The sequence below is a fragment of the Aotus nancymaae genome, unplaced genomic scaffold, assembly GCF_030222135.1.
Source record: "Aotus nancymaae isolate 86718 unplaced genomic scaffold, 86718_ANA_hifiasm-v0.15.2.pri h1tg000029l, whole genome shotgun sequence".
Classification (NCBI taxonomy): domain Eukaryota; kingdom Metazoa; phylum Chordata; class Mammalia; order Primates; family Aotidae; genus Aotus; species Aotus nancymaae.
Window position 1 is genome coordinate 82,776,072 of NW_026988442.1, and position 14,026 is coordinate 82,790,097.

General features: G+C 37.0%; 1 non-coding gene across 1 annotated transcript; it reads right to left on the reverse strand.

Annotated features, from left to right (window-relative positions):
* Window positions 1–496: 496 nt before the first annotated feature.
* On the reverse strand, window positions 497–557 carry LOC135277101 (U7 small nuclear RNA). Its single transcript, XR_010344702.1, has one exon. It is a non-coding gene; the product is annotated as a U7 small nuclear RNA (small nuclear RNA).
* Window positions 558–14,026: the final 13,469 nt, after the last annotated feature.

The following is a 14,026-nucleotide window of genomic DNA, read 5'->3' on the forward strand; positions in this document are numbered from 1 at the left end:
GAGGCAGGTATAATAAAGCCTGCTAAGGAAGCCCAGCGCCAGGTCAGGGGAATGTAGAGAGAAATTCTCACCATCCCAAACAGACTTGTTTATAATTTTTTTTTTAACTCTGGTTCCTGGGGTATAATTACTTTACTCTCCATCTTTTGCCCCACCTGCTTAAATCATCACATTCCTACTCAGCACAGTCCTGCTAACTCTACTTCCTCCCAGGTAAGATGTTCTTTCAGATATTTTAACCATGCTCAGATCTCTCTTACATTTTCACCTTTTCAGAGGAGCAAATCCTTGAAGTAAGAAAAGAGGAAACTCTTGACATTGTTCAAGTTAGGAAGTTTTAGAATGAGGCCAGGACAATACTCTCACTGCTTGCGATATTACATCATGTGACCATCTCTGCATATATGCAACACAAGCCTTGATGACCACTGGAGTTCAAATAACCATTGTTTTTTTATTACTATTATTATTTTCTTTCTTTCAATTTTTTTATTTTTAAGACCTTTCTGACAAAACTCAGAAAGCCTACTAGACAAATTCTAAGAGCTGTAACACTTCAAATAACTATTCTTAAAGAGCTGTACTAAAAGTCTCTGGCCTCAAAATTAAAGGCAGTCTTTTAGACCAAATCTACTTAAAATGTAGTCTGTGGCTGTGTGTCATCCTCTGAACCTTTTGCTTCCAGATTGTGTTAAGTATGGAAATGGAGAGTGTTCAGAAACTTTCATAGCTATTTGATAAAATCCATTGATTCTTAGAATGAAAATTAATATCGACCTAACATTTTTTTGTCTTTTTTAAAACTTCATTTTTCTAGTAATTTATTTTACTGTATTTTTAAGAAGATTTGATTAGTGACAGATTTTAAAATAAATTTAAAACTACCCTTCAGGCCAGGTGCAGTGGGTTACACTTGTAATCTCAGCACTTTGGGAGGCCAAGGCAGGAAGATTGCTTCGGGCCAGGAGTTCAAGACCAGCCTGGTCAATGCTGTGAGCCCTCACCTCTACTAAAAATTTTAAAATATTAGCCAGGTGTGGTGGTGGATGCCTATAGTCCCAGCTACTGGGAAGACTGAGACAGGAGGACTGCTTGATCCCAGGAGGTCAAGGCTGCAGTGAGCCATGATCATGCCTCTGCATTTCAGCCTGGGTGACAGAGTAAGAGTGCATCTCTAAAAAAAATAATGTACTCTTTACCACTCTGAGTATGAGTATAACAAACAGTGTTTTAGACCCTTGTATTGTAAAGAGGCATTGGAATTTTAGTGTACAGCATTGACAATATTTTAATTCCTTTTTATTCAGATAAAATAGATTCTAGTTAAATGATGAGAAGAGCCCATCTCTTCAACCTCAGAGAAATATAGGACAGTATCAAGCTTGGCCTGTGAGTATGGATCTGTCTTTATTTGATATTCTGAGAAATGGTAGAGAGAGGTGGAAAGGAATAAAGGTAATTTACTGATACTAATCTATTTCAAGACGTGTGACTTTCATTTTTCTTTACTAAGACACATCCATCCCCCAAATTTTTGTTATATTAGACAATCACATTAGTTTCAGTTTCGGTATTATGAATAAAAGTAAAGAAAGAAAAATATTGTAAAATTAAAATTCATAAGAAAGGAAAAATAAAATAATGAGAAAATGTACACTTGAGAAAGTTACAAATATGGATAAATTTTAAAAATTAAGACAGAAGAAAATAGTCTCTTTCAGGAAGCAATAGATGTAAGTTATTAAGTCAATCGATATACCATGTAAATTGTGATCCAATGTAACTTAATTGCTCTCTGGACAAGCTGGAAATGGTAGAAATATGTGGGGAAATCAGACATCATGGTTTAATTAAAAAAAGTCTCTACATGTGTTTATTTTCTGTTGCCTGGAAATTTGTCTTTAGTATATAATTTAAAAGCAGACATTTAACATAAATAGGACTATACCAGGAGGAAAGGTGAAGTGAGAGAGAGAGATCCTTTAAGGACAAACTGGAGGGACAAACCCTAAGGGATATTGGATAAGAATTTTTTTTTTTTTTTCCTGAGACAGGGTCTCATTTCGTCACCTAAGCTGGAGTACAGTAGCGTGATACCTGGCTAATTTTTTGGCTTTTTTTTTTTTTTCTGTAGAGACAGGGTTTCAGCATGTTTCTGAGGCTGGTTGCAATCTCCTGAGCTCAAGTGATCTACCTGCCTAGGCCTCCCAAAGTGCTGGGATTACAGGTGCAAGCCAATCGTCCTTGGCCTGGAAGAGAAAATTTGATGATAAAAGGAAAGTTCTGTTTTTGTTATCTCTTGTTATGTAACAATTCACCCCAAATCTTACTAGATTTATATAACTTGTGTTTATTATCTCAGAGTTTCCATGAGTCAGAAATCCAGGTAAAGCTAAGCTGGGACGTCTGCATTACAGTTTCTTATTAGGCTGCACTCAAGGTATTGGGACAAGATTGGCACTCTCATTTGAAGGCTTGTCTAGGAAAGTGTCCACTTGCAATTTCACCTTGCAGATGGCAAGATTTTAGTTTCCTGTCACCTGTGAGAGTTAGGGCCTTAACTTTTGACTGGTAGTTGGTCAGAAACTGTTCCACAACAAGGAAACTGGCTTCGTGAAAGTGTGAAAGACAGGAAGGCAAAAGAGAGTGAGCCTGCTAGCAAAATGGAGGTCATAGTCTCTTGCAACCTAATTGTTGAAATGTTGCATTCTCAATGTGCTGTATTCTATTGATCATAAGCAGTTACTCACAGAAAGGGGATTATACAGGCCATTAATAGCAGGAAGCAGGAATCAAGCGGCCAGCTTTGGAGTCTGTCTACCACACTGCAAGCAACATGGTGTTGAAGAGAGAAAATAATTCACTCTCCCCTGGATTGAGTAAAATAAATAAACTGTTGTGCCCCAAATTTTAAAATAAGCAAGATCTTTCTTTATACAGTTGAAAGCCAACAATTTGATATAGCTTTACATCCTAGGAAGGATGTAAAGAAACCTGGAAAATACAAAAAGGAAATCATTTTTATTTCAGAGAGAGAGAGAGAGAGAAGAACTAAATTAAGAACCACAGCCCTGCCCCAGGGTCAGTCATTATATAAACTTATACACATAGTGTAAGTGGGATGTCTACATTCACTGAGGGCAAATTGTTTTTCACAGACCACACTAGACCATGACTGTAAAAGACATTTACCTGGGTTATAAAAAATACCTATGATAACATTTTATAATATAACCATGTTATTAAAACAATTGCCCTATATTGCAAATAGTTTCATCATTTAGAAAAAAAAAAATCTCAGATTATCAGTAGTCCCTGAAAATAATCACTGAGGAAAATTCTTGTAAGAAAATATTGTGAATAAGCAGTAGCAAGATACTATTTTTCACTTATCAAATTAGGAATTTTGTTCAATTCCAGGGAATAGCATATGTTTAACATATTTGTGGATATGTAAATTGACATCACTTATAACACAATTAATATTTGACAGCACGTATCATGAATTTTAAATGTATATACTATCTAAACACAATTTTTAAATTTTAATTGCAATGTCTGTCCTTCTTAAGGGTCTATTCCATTTTTGGATTTTTTTTGAGTCAGTATTGGTAATCTTTCTAAAAATTTCCCTATTTCTGCTAAGTTGTCTAATTGGTTGGTATAAACTTGCCCAATATAATACATTAAACTCTTTTAATTTCTGTAACCTCTGTAGTGATATTCCCTTTATCCTTCTTGATTTTAAAATGTGTCTTCTCTTTGTCTTTCTTTGCCAGTGTAATTAAAGGTAACTTTTTTTTATCTTTCAAAGAACAAAATTTTGATTTCATTGATTTTCCTCTACTTTTGTCTTATAATCTTTATTGTTTATTTTCTTCTTTCACTTTCAGTTTGGCTTGCTATTCTTTTTTCAAGCTTCATGAAGTAAAAGCTCATGATTTTAGATGTTGATTTTAGGTATTTTTTCCTTTCTAATAAAAGTGCTTGAAGTTATAAATTTTTTCTTAAACTCTAGTTACCTCTAAATTTTCATATGTTGTGTTTCCATATTAGTCTGGTTCACAGATAATATCTTTATTGATGACATTGAATTTACTTAAATATGTCACATTTTGTTCCACTAGATTTTCTTTGCTACCTACTTTTGTGTTAAAAAATATATTTGTTATACCCTTTTAATTACGCTCAATTTTTTAACTATATCTTTGAGTTGTTATCTTAGGTGTTGCACTACGGGCTTTAATATAGACTAAATTTATCACTATCTACTTCAGGTTAATAACTATCTAATTCCAATAATATACAGTAACTCTGTTCTAATGAAGTCCCATTTTCTCCCTCTTCTTCTGTGCTGTTATTGACATATAATAGTATATATAGCATAACATCTACATATGTTATAAACCCAGCAACTGAATGGGATATTTATTTTTCATAAAATCTCAGATTAAACAAAATTCATAAGAGAAATAAAAATACATTTCTGCTCTTTTATATTAATACATATACTTGCCATTACTTAATGATCTCTATTTCTTCTCCCAGATTTAAGTTACTGTTTGGTGTCATTTCTTTGCAGACTAAAGGTATTCCTTTACTATTGTAGAGCATGTCTGTAACAAGGAATGCTCTCTTTTTTTTTTTTTTTTGGTTTGTATTGTTTTCATTTTTGAATGATACTTTGGTTGTATATAGAATTCTCGGTTAATGTGTTTGTTAAAATTGTTTTAAGCCTTTTGAATATATTATTGGGCTTCTTTCTACTCATTTTATTTCTGATAAGAAGCCAATAATTAATTTTATTTTCATTTCCCATGTTTGTGATGTCTTTTTTCTATTGTTACATTCAAGACTTACTCATCTTTAGCTTTAATAAGTTTAGCTAGAAAGTGTCTAGTTGTAAACATTTTTGTGTTTATCTGACTCTGTTTATTAAGCTTTCTTTATCTATAAAGTTTTCCATTACCTTGAGATGTCTTTGGTCATTATTTATGCAAGTATTTTTTGTGATACTTCCTATTTTTCTCATCTGGAATTTCCATTATATGAATATTTATATGCTTCACATTGTAGCACAAGTTGCTGTAGTTCTGTTCACTTTTCAATTTTTATTATAGTTCTTCACATTAAATTGTTTATATTCAAGCTAAGTAAATATTCTACTGTGTTAGTCTGTTTTCACACTGCTAATAAAGACATACCTAAGATTTGGTAATTTATAAAGGAAAGAAGTTTAATGGACTCACAGTTCTATTTGGCTGGGAAGGCCTCACCATCAGGACAGAATGCAGAAGAGGAGCAAAGGTATGTCTTACATGGTGGCAGGCAAGAGAGAAAGTGTGCAGGGGAACTGCCCTTTATAAAACCACCGGATTTCATGAGACTTAAACACTATCACAGTACAGCACAGGGAAAACCCATCCCCATGATTCAATTACATCATAGTGGGTCCCTCCCACAACATGTGGTGATTATGGGAGCTATAATTCAAGATGAGATTTGGGTGGGGACATGGACAAACTGTAGCATTTAGCCCCTGGCTCCTCCTAAATCTCATGTCCTCACATTTCAGAACCAATCATGACTTCCCAACAGTCCCTCAAAGTCTTAACTCATTGCAGCATTAACCCAAAAGTCCAAGTCCAAAGTCTTATCTGAGACAAGGCAAGTCCCTTCTGCCTTGTTGTAATATTTGATATGAGCCTGTCAAATCAAAATCAAGTTAGTTACTTCCTAAATACAATGAGGATACAGGCATTAGGTAAATACACCTATTCCAAATGGGTGAAAGTGGCCAAAATAAAGGAGGTACAAGCCACATTCAAGTCCAAAATCCAGCAGAGCAATCAAATCTTAAAGCTGCCAAATGATCTCCTTTGACTCCATGTCTCACATCCAGGTCACATGATGCAAGAGGTAGTTTCCCATGGTCTTGGGCAACTCCAACCCTGTGACTTTGCATGGTACTGCTCCCATACTGGCTGCTTTCATGGGCTGGCATTGAGTGTCTGCAGCTTTAGGTGCATGGTGCAAGCTATCGGTGAATCTACCATTCTGGAGTCTGGAGGATGGTGTCCTTCTTCTCATCTTCACTAGGCAGTGACCCAGTGGGGACTCTCTGTAAGGTCTTCTACCCCACATTTCCCTTCTCTATTGCCCTAGCAGAGATTCTCCATGAGGGCTCTGCACCAGCAGCACACCTCTGTCTGGACGTCCAGGTGTTTTCATACTTACTCTGAAATCTAGGCAGAAGGTCCCAAACCTCAATTCTTGACTTCCAGATCCCTGCAGGCTCAACACCACATGGAAGCTGTCAAGGCTTGGGGCTTGCACCCTCTGAAGCAATGGTCTGAGCTATACATTGACCCTTTTAGCCGCAGCTGGAGCGGCTTAGATGCAGGGCTCCAAGTCCCAAGGTTGCACAAAGCAGTGGGGGCCCTGGGCCCAGCCCACGAAACCATTTTTTCCCCCTTGTCCTCCTGGGGGGGCTGTTGTGAAGACTTCTGACATTCCCTGGAAACATTTCCCAAATTTTCTTATTGAGTAACATTTGGCTCCTTTTTACTTATGCAAATTTTTGCAGCCAGCTTGAATTTCTCCAGAGAAAATGGGGTTTTCTTTTCTATTGCATTGTCAGGCTGCTAATTTTCCAAACTTTTGTGCTTTGCTTCCCTTTGAGCACTTCAGTGCTTAGAAATTTCTTTTACCAGATACCGTAAATAATCTCTCTCAAGTTAAATGTTCCACAGATCTTGAGGGCAGGGGTAAAATGCTGCCAGTCTCTTTGCATAGTGAAAGAACTTTACTCCAGTTCTCTACAAGTTATTCATCTCCATCTGAGACCACCTCAGCCTGGACCTTATTGTCCATATCACTATCAGCATTTTGGTCAAAGCCATTTAACAAGTCTCTAGGGAGATCCAAACGTTCCCACAACTTCCTTTCTTCTGAGTCCTCCACAGTATTACAACCTCTGTCTAATACCCAGTTCCAAAGTCACTTCCACATTTTCAGGTATCTTTATGGGAACACTGCACTACCAGGTACCAGTTTACTGTATTAGTTTGTTCTCATGCTGCTAATAAAGACATGCCTGAGATTGGTTAATTTATAAAGAAAAAGAGATTTAGAGATTTAGTAGACTCACAGTTTCACATGGCTGGAGAGGCCTCACAATCATGGTAGAAGGCAAAGGAGGAGCAAAGGCATGTCTTACATGGTGGCAGGCAAAAGAACTTGTGCAGGGGAGCTGCCCTTTATAAAACCATCAGCTCTCTTGAGACTTATTCATGATTACAAAAACAGGATTGGAAAAACCTGCCCCCATGATTCAATTACCTCCCACCAGGTCACTCCCAGGAAATGTGGGGATTATGGGAGCTACAGTTCAAGATGAGATTTTGGTAGAGAAAGAGCCAAATCTTATCATCTACCATTTAAATAATTTTTTGTAGCCATGCATTGAAATTTGTATTTCAGTTATTCAGTTATTCTTCTTTCCAACTCTAGAGCGTTCATTCATACACACATACACACACACACACACAAACACACACACAATTTCTACTTTTCTGTTGATTCCCTATTTGTTGAGTTGTCATCATAATGTTTTCTTTTAATTATTTAAGTAGGACTTTATTTACTTTACATTTGTTTTCTTTAGTTCTTTGAATATAACTATACTTTGCTGCTCTAACCTCTAGGTCTATTTTTATTGACTTCTGTCCCCTGAGTATCAGTTACACTTTCCTTTTTCTTATTGTGTATTATAACTTTTTGTTCAAAACCATATATTTTATTTTTTATTTTAATTTTATGGATACATAATAGTTGTACATTAAGATGTACATAAGATATGTGTAATATTTTGGTATAAATGTACAATGTGCAATAATCAAATCCAGGGAACTGGGATACCCATCATCTTAAACATTTATCATTTCTTTTTGTTAAAAACATTCCAATTCCATTCTTTTTATTCTTTTCAAATATAAAATAAATTATTATTATTTATAGTCACTCTGTTGTGCTACTGAACACTAGATCTTATTCCTCCTATCTAAATGTGTATTTTTTACCCATGAACTAACCCCTCTATATTCCCCCCTCCCCACACTCCCCACTACCCTTTCGAGCCTCTGGTATCTATTATTCTACTCTCTATCTCCATGAGATGAGTTTTCTTTTAACTTCCATCCGTGAGTGAGAACATGCACTATTTGTCTTTCTATGCCTGACTTATTTTATTTAACATAATGTCCTCCAGTTTCATCCATGATTTTATAAATGATGGGACTTCATTCTCTTTAATTCCATTGTACATATGTACTTAATTTTATTTATTCATTCACCCATTGGTGAACACTTAGGGTGATTTCCATAGTTTGCCTATTATAAACAGTGCTGTCATATACATGGGTGTGTAAATAGCTCTTTGACATACTAATTTTGTTTTATAACTAACCAGTAGTAGTTCCATATTTAATTTTTGAGGATATTCCATACTGTTTTACCTAGAGTACTCATTTACATTTCTTCACATAGTGTATGAGCATTTTTTCTCTGCATCTTCACCAACATCCAGTATTTTTTTCTTTTTGATAAAACTCATTTTAACTGGATAAGATGGTATCTCATTGTATTACATAGATTTGATTTTCACTCCCCGATATTAGTGATATTGAGCCTTTTTCATGTGTCTGTTGTCATTTGTATTATTCTTTAAGAAATGCCTATTCAGATCTTTCACTTGTTTTTAATTGAAATTGTTTTTTTTTTTTGCTATTGAGTTGAGTTTCTTATATAAACTGGTTATCAAAATCAGACATTTCAAATAATACAGCAACTCGACTCTCATTTCCTTCTTAAGATGTGTATGCTTTTGCTGTTGTTATCTGTTTGTTTGTTTAATGACTGGCCTGCATTTCAGTTCTCATGGTGTATGGCTACAGATATGCTTGCTCAGCTTATCTTGTCCTCATTTTTTTTTAAATCTAGCTACCTAGGGGTCACTCTTCTGTCTCTATGGCTTTGTGATCAGTCAATGATTTGGGCAGTTGTGCTTGAACACATTGATTTCGTTAGATTTCTGCCTTTTGCTGAAAAGCCTTCTCTGAAGAATATATTCAAAATTCAGCCAGTTCTCAAATACACCCTGACTTTTCCTTTCTGCTGGGCCCATGTTCGCCTTCCTTGAACATGTGTTTATCCAGTCACTCAGGAAGATATTAAGAGCTTATCAGATCCTTCTATGTCTCTCATTTCTAGGTTCACTCCACTCAATCTATAGTTTATTCACAGTTCTATAACTTATAGCCAACAGAGGCACAAGTGTCCCTGTTCATTTCCTCCAAAATTGCTATTTTAACTAATAATATAAATATGGTTTTGTATTTTTTCCTGTTCAAAAAAGTCAGCGCACTCTGGCAACATGCCTACTGGTTTTGAATTAAGTTGTCACTTCACCTGAAATAGGCAAGGAGGAGGAAAGCATTCCCAGGAAAGAAGGCTGTGGATCCCACTGCCCTTATTAGGCTTCCACTAGGTTTCTTAAGAATAAATGCTTCTCCATTAGTTGTTTGTGTTTGCTTAATTTCCAGAGCCCTTAAATGGTTATTTTTGACTATGTTTTTTGCTTTTATATTTTTGGGGAGATGATACTTTGATCTTTTCACTTCACAATGCCAGAATTTCCACCCATGGATACTAAACTTAGATTTCCAATATTTATATGTGACTAGGTTAATTTGATCATCGAAGGAGAGTGGCTTTCATAGCTCCCATTTGATTCTACAAGGAATACATGATCACAGATCTTTAAAATTACATAGAATTTACATGCATCATGAGGAACACTGACGTATTTAATAAATAGCTGCTGATGAGGGTGAGGCTGAGAGAGTTGTGGCTAACCTATAGGTGAGCATGTACATATCAGATAAAATAATCAGAACATGATTCAAAGAATGGGGACTCTGAAAGGGATCTCAAACAACCTAATGCTTTTGGTTACTATTTTTTGGTAAACTTTATTTTCTAATTCCAGATGGTGACATCATAACCCTGTCTCATTCCAGGCTACAGGGCTGAAGTCTCTGTAGTTAATGAAAATGCTTTTTAAACACATCTATATACAAAGCCTCTTCTCTATTTGATTATTTTTCAGCATAAAGTTCAAATGTTGAAACATCAGTAGAGGAGATGATCCATGATGGCCAAATAGCAACAGCTCTGTAGTGCAGTTCCCAGAGACAATGCAGAGGTCGAATGATCACTGCATTTCCAAATGAATTTTTACTGCCCACAGACCAAGAGATTCTTGGGTGGAAAAGCACCATGAGTTTCCAGCATGGCTGTTTCAGCCAGCACAGTGGGTCTCTGCACACAAATTCATACAAATATGGGCACCATTTCAACTGGCACTGGAACACCTGGGAGACAGAGTCACCCATTCAACTGAAAAAAAAGGGGGCTGAAACAGGGAGCCAGGTGATCTGGCTCAGCAGGTCCCACACGCACAAAGACCAGCAATCTGGAATGCTCTGGATTGAGAGTTTCATAGCAAGCACAGCTGGACATGGGATGGTACAGCTCTGTTGGGCGAAGGGCGTCTTCCATCACCGAGGCAGTCCACCAGTACCGAGGCAGTCCACCATTACCAAGGCAGTGCGCCATTACCGAGGCAGTCTGCCATTACCGAGGCAGTCTGCCATTACTGAGGCAGACTGCCATTACTGAGGCAGTTCTGACTATAGCTCTATAAAGAAAACTGCAAGGAAGTTGACACAGCAACTGGCCAGAGCCCACGGCAGTTCAGCAATGCCTCTGCTGGCAGACTGTGACTAGGCTACCCCCTTGCTGGGAAGGGCATCTCTGAATAAAGGCAGTAGCACATCAAGAACTTATAAATAAAGCCCCAACCTGGGAAAAAAGGCAGTTATGAGTTCCACTGCAGCAGACTTAAATGTACCTGCCCAGCAGCTCTGAATGGAACAACAGAGCTCACACTCGGCACTTGAGCTCCTATAAGGGACAGACTGTCTCCTCAGTCAGCACCCCAACCCCCATATACCCAAAGAGACACCTCATAAAGGAGAGCTCAGGCTGACATCTAGCAGGTACACTTTTGGGACAAAGATAACAGAAGAAGAAACTGGCAGCAACCCTTACTGTTCTGCAGCCGCTGCAGGTGATCCCTAGGCAAGCAGGTTCTGGAGTGGACCTCCAGCAATCCTAAAGCAGAGGGGCCTGATTGTTAGAAGGAAAACTAAAAAACAGAAATAACTTTATCATCAATAAAAATGATGTCCACTCAGAGACCCCATCTGAAAGTCACCAACTACAAAGACCACAGGTAGATAAATCCACAAAGATAGGACGAAACCAGCACAAAAAGGATGAAAACACCCAAAACCAGAACACTTCTCTTCCCCAAGGGATCACAACTCTTCACCAGCAAGGGAACAATGCTGGATGGAAAATGAATCTGATGAATTGACAGAAACAGGCTTCAGAAAGTGGGTAATAAGAAACTTCTCAGAGCTAAAAGAACATGTTCTAACCCAATGCAAAGAAATCAAGAACCTTGAAAAAAAGGTTTGATGAAATGCTAACCAAGAATAAACAACTTAGAGAAGACTATAAATGAATTGATGGAGCCGAAAAACACAACAGGAGAACTTTGTAAAGCATACACAAGTTTTAATAGCTGAATCGACCAAGCAGAAGAAAGGATATCAGAGATTGAAGATCAACTCAATGAAATAAAATGAGAAGGCAAGATTAGAGAAAAAAAGAGTAAAAATAAGTGAATAAAGCCTCCAAGAAATATGGGATTATGTGAAAGACCTAATCTATGTTTGATAGGTGTACATGAATGTGATAGAGAGAATGAATGCAAGCTGGAAAACACTCTTCAGGATATTATCCAGGAGAACTTCCCCAACCTAGTAAGACAGGCCAATATTCAAGTCAAGGAAATGCAGAGAACACCACAAACATATTCCTCAAGAAGAACAACCCCAAGGCACATAATCATCAGATTCACCAGGGTTGAAATGAAGGAAAAAATGCTAAGGACAGCCAGAGAGAAAGGTCGGGTTACTCACAAAGGGAAGCCCATCAGACTCATGCAGATCTCTCAGCAGAAACCCTACAAGCCAGAAGAGAGTGGGGGCCAATATTCAATATCCTTAAAGAAAAGAATTTTCAACCCAGAATTTCATATCCAGCCAAACTAAGTTTCATTAGCAAAGGAGAAATAAAATCCTTTATGAACAAGCAATTGTTCAGAGATTTCATCACCACCAGGCTGCCTTACAAGAGCTCCTGAAAGAAGCAATAAACACAGAAAGGAACAACCAGTACCAGCCACTCCAAAAATGTACGAAATGGTAAAGAGCATTGACACAATGAAGAAACTGCATTAATGAATGGGCAAAACAACTAGCTAGCATCAAACTGACAGGATCAAATTCACACATAACAATATTAACCTTAACCGTAAATGGGCTAAATGCTCCAGTCAAAAGACACAGAATGGCAAAATGGATAAAAAGTCAAAACCCTTCAGTGTGCTGTATCCAAGAAACCCATCTCACATGCAAGGATACATATAGGCTCAAAATAAAAGGATGGAGAAAGATTTACCAAGCAAATGCAGAGCAAAAAAAAAAAAAAAAAAAAAAAAAAAAAAAAGCAGGATTTGCAATCCTAATCTCTGATAAAGTAGAATTTAAACCAAAAAAGATCAAGAGAGACAAAGTAGGGCATTACATAATGGTAAACGGATCAATGCAACAAGAAGAGCTTACAATCCTAAATATACATACATCCAATACAGGAGCACCCAGATACATAAAGCAAGTTCTTAACAACATACAAAGAGACTTAGACTGCCACACAATAATAGTGGGAGACTTTAACACTCCACTCTCAATATTAGACAGATCAACGAGACAAAAAATTAACAAGGATATCCAGGACTTGAACTCAGATCTGGAACAAGCAAACCTAATAGACATTTACAGAACTCTACACCACAAATCCACAGAATATACATTCTTCTCAGCACCACATCACACCTACTCTAAAATTGACCACATAATTGGAAGTAAATCACTCCTCAGCAAATGCAAAAGAACAGAAATCATAACAGTCTCTCAGACCACAGTGCAATCGAATTAGAACTCAGAATTAAGAAACTAACTAAGAACCACACTTCATGGAAACTGAACAAATGGCTCTTGAATGTTGACTGGATAAACAATGAAATGAAAGCAAAAATAAAGATGTTCTTCAAAACCAACGAGAATGAGGACACAAAGTACCAGAATCTCTGGGACTCATTTAAAGCATTGTCTAGAGGAAAATTTATAGCAGTGAATGCCTACCGGAGAAGCAAGGAAAGATCTAAAATTGACACCCTATCATCAAAATTGAAAGAGCCAGAGGAGCAAGATCAAAAAAACTCAAAAGTTAGCAGAAGACAAGAAATAACTAAGAGCAGAACTGAAGGAGACAGAGACACAAAAAAACCTTCAAAAAATCAATAAATCTAGGTCTGGTTTTTTGAAAAGATCAACAAAATAGACAGACTACTAGCCAGATTAATAAAAAAGAAAAGAGAGAAGAATCAAATAGATGCAATAAAAAATGATAAAGGGCATATCACCACAGATTCCACAGAAATACAAACTACCATCAGAGATTACTACTAACAACTCTATGCACATAAAGCAGTAAAGCTGGAAGAAATGGATAAATTCCTGGATGCTTGCACCCTCCCAAGCCTAAACCAGGAAGAAATTGAACCCTTAATAGACCAATAACAAGGGCTGAAGTTGAGGCAGCAAAAAAATAGCCTACCAACCAAAAAATGCCCAGGTCCAGATGGGTTCACAGCCAAATTCTGCCAGACATATAATGAGAAGCTGGTACCACTCCTTCTGAAACTATTCCAGACAATCCAAAAAGAGGGAATCCTTCCCAAATCATTTTATCACACGAACACCATCATGATACC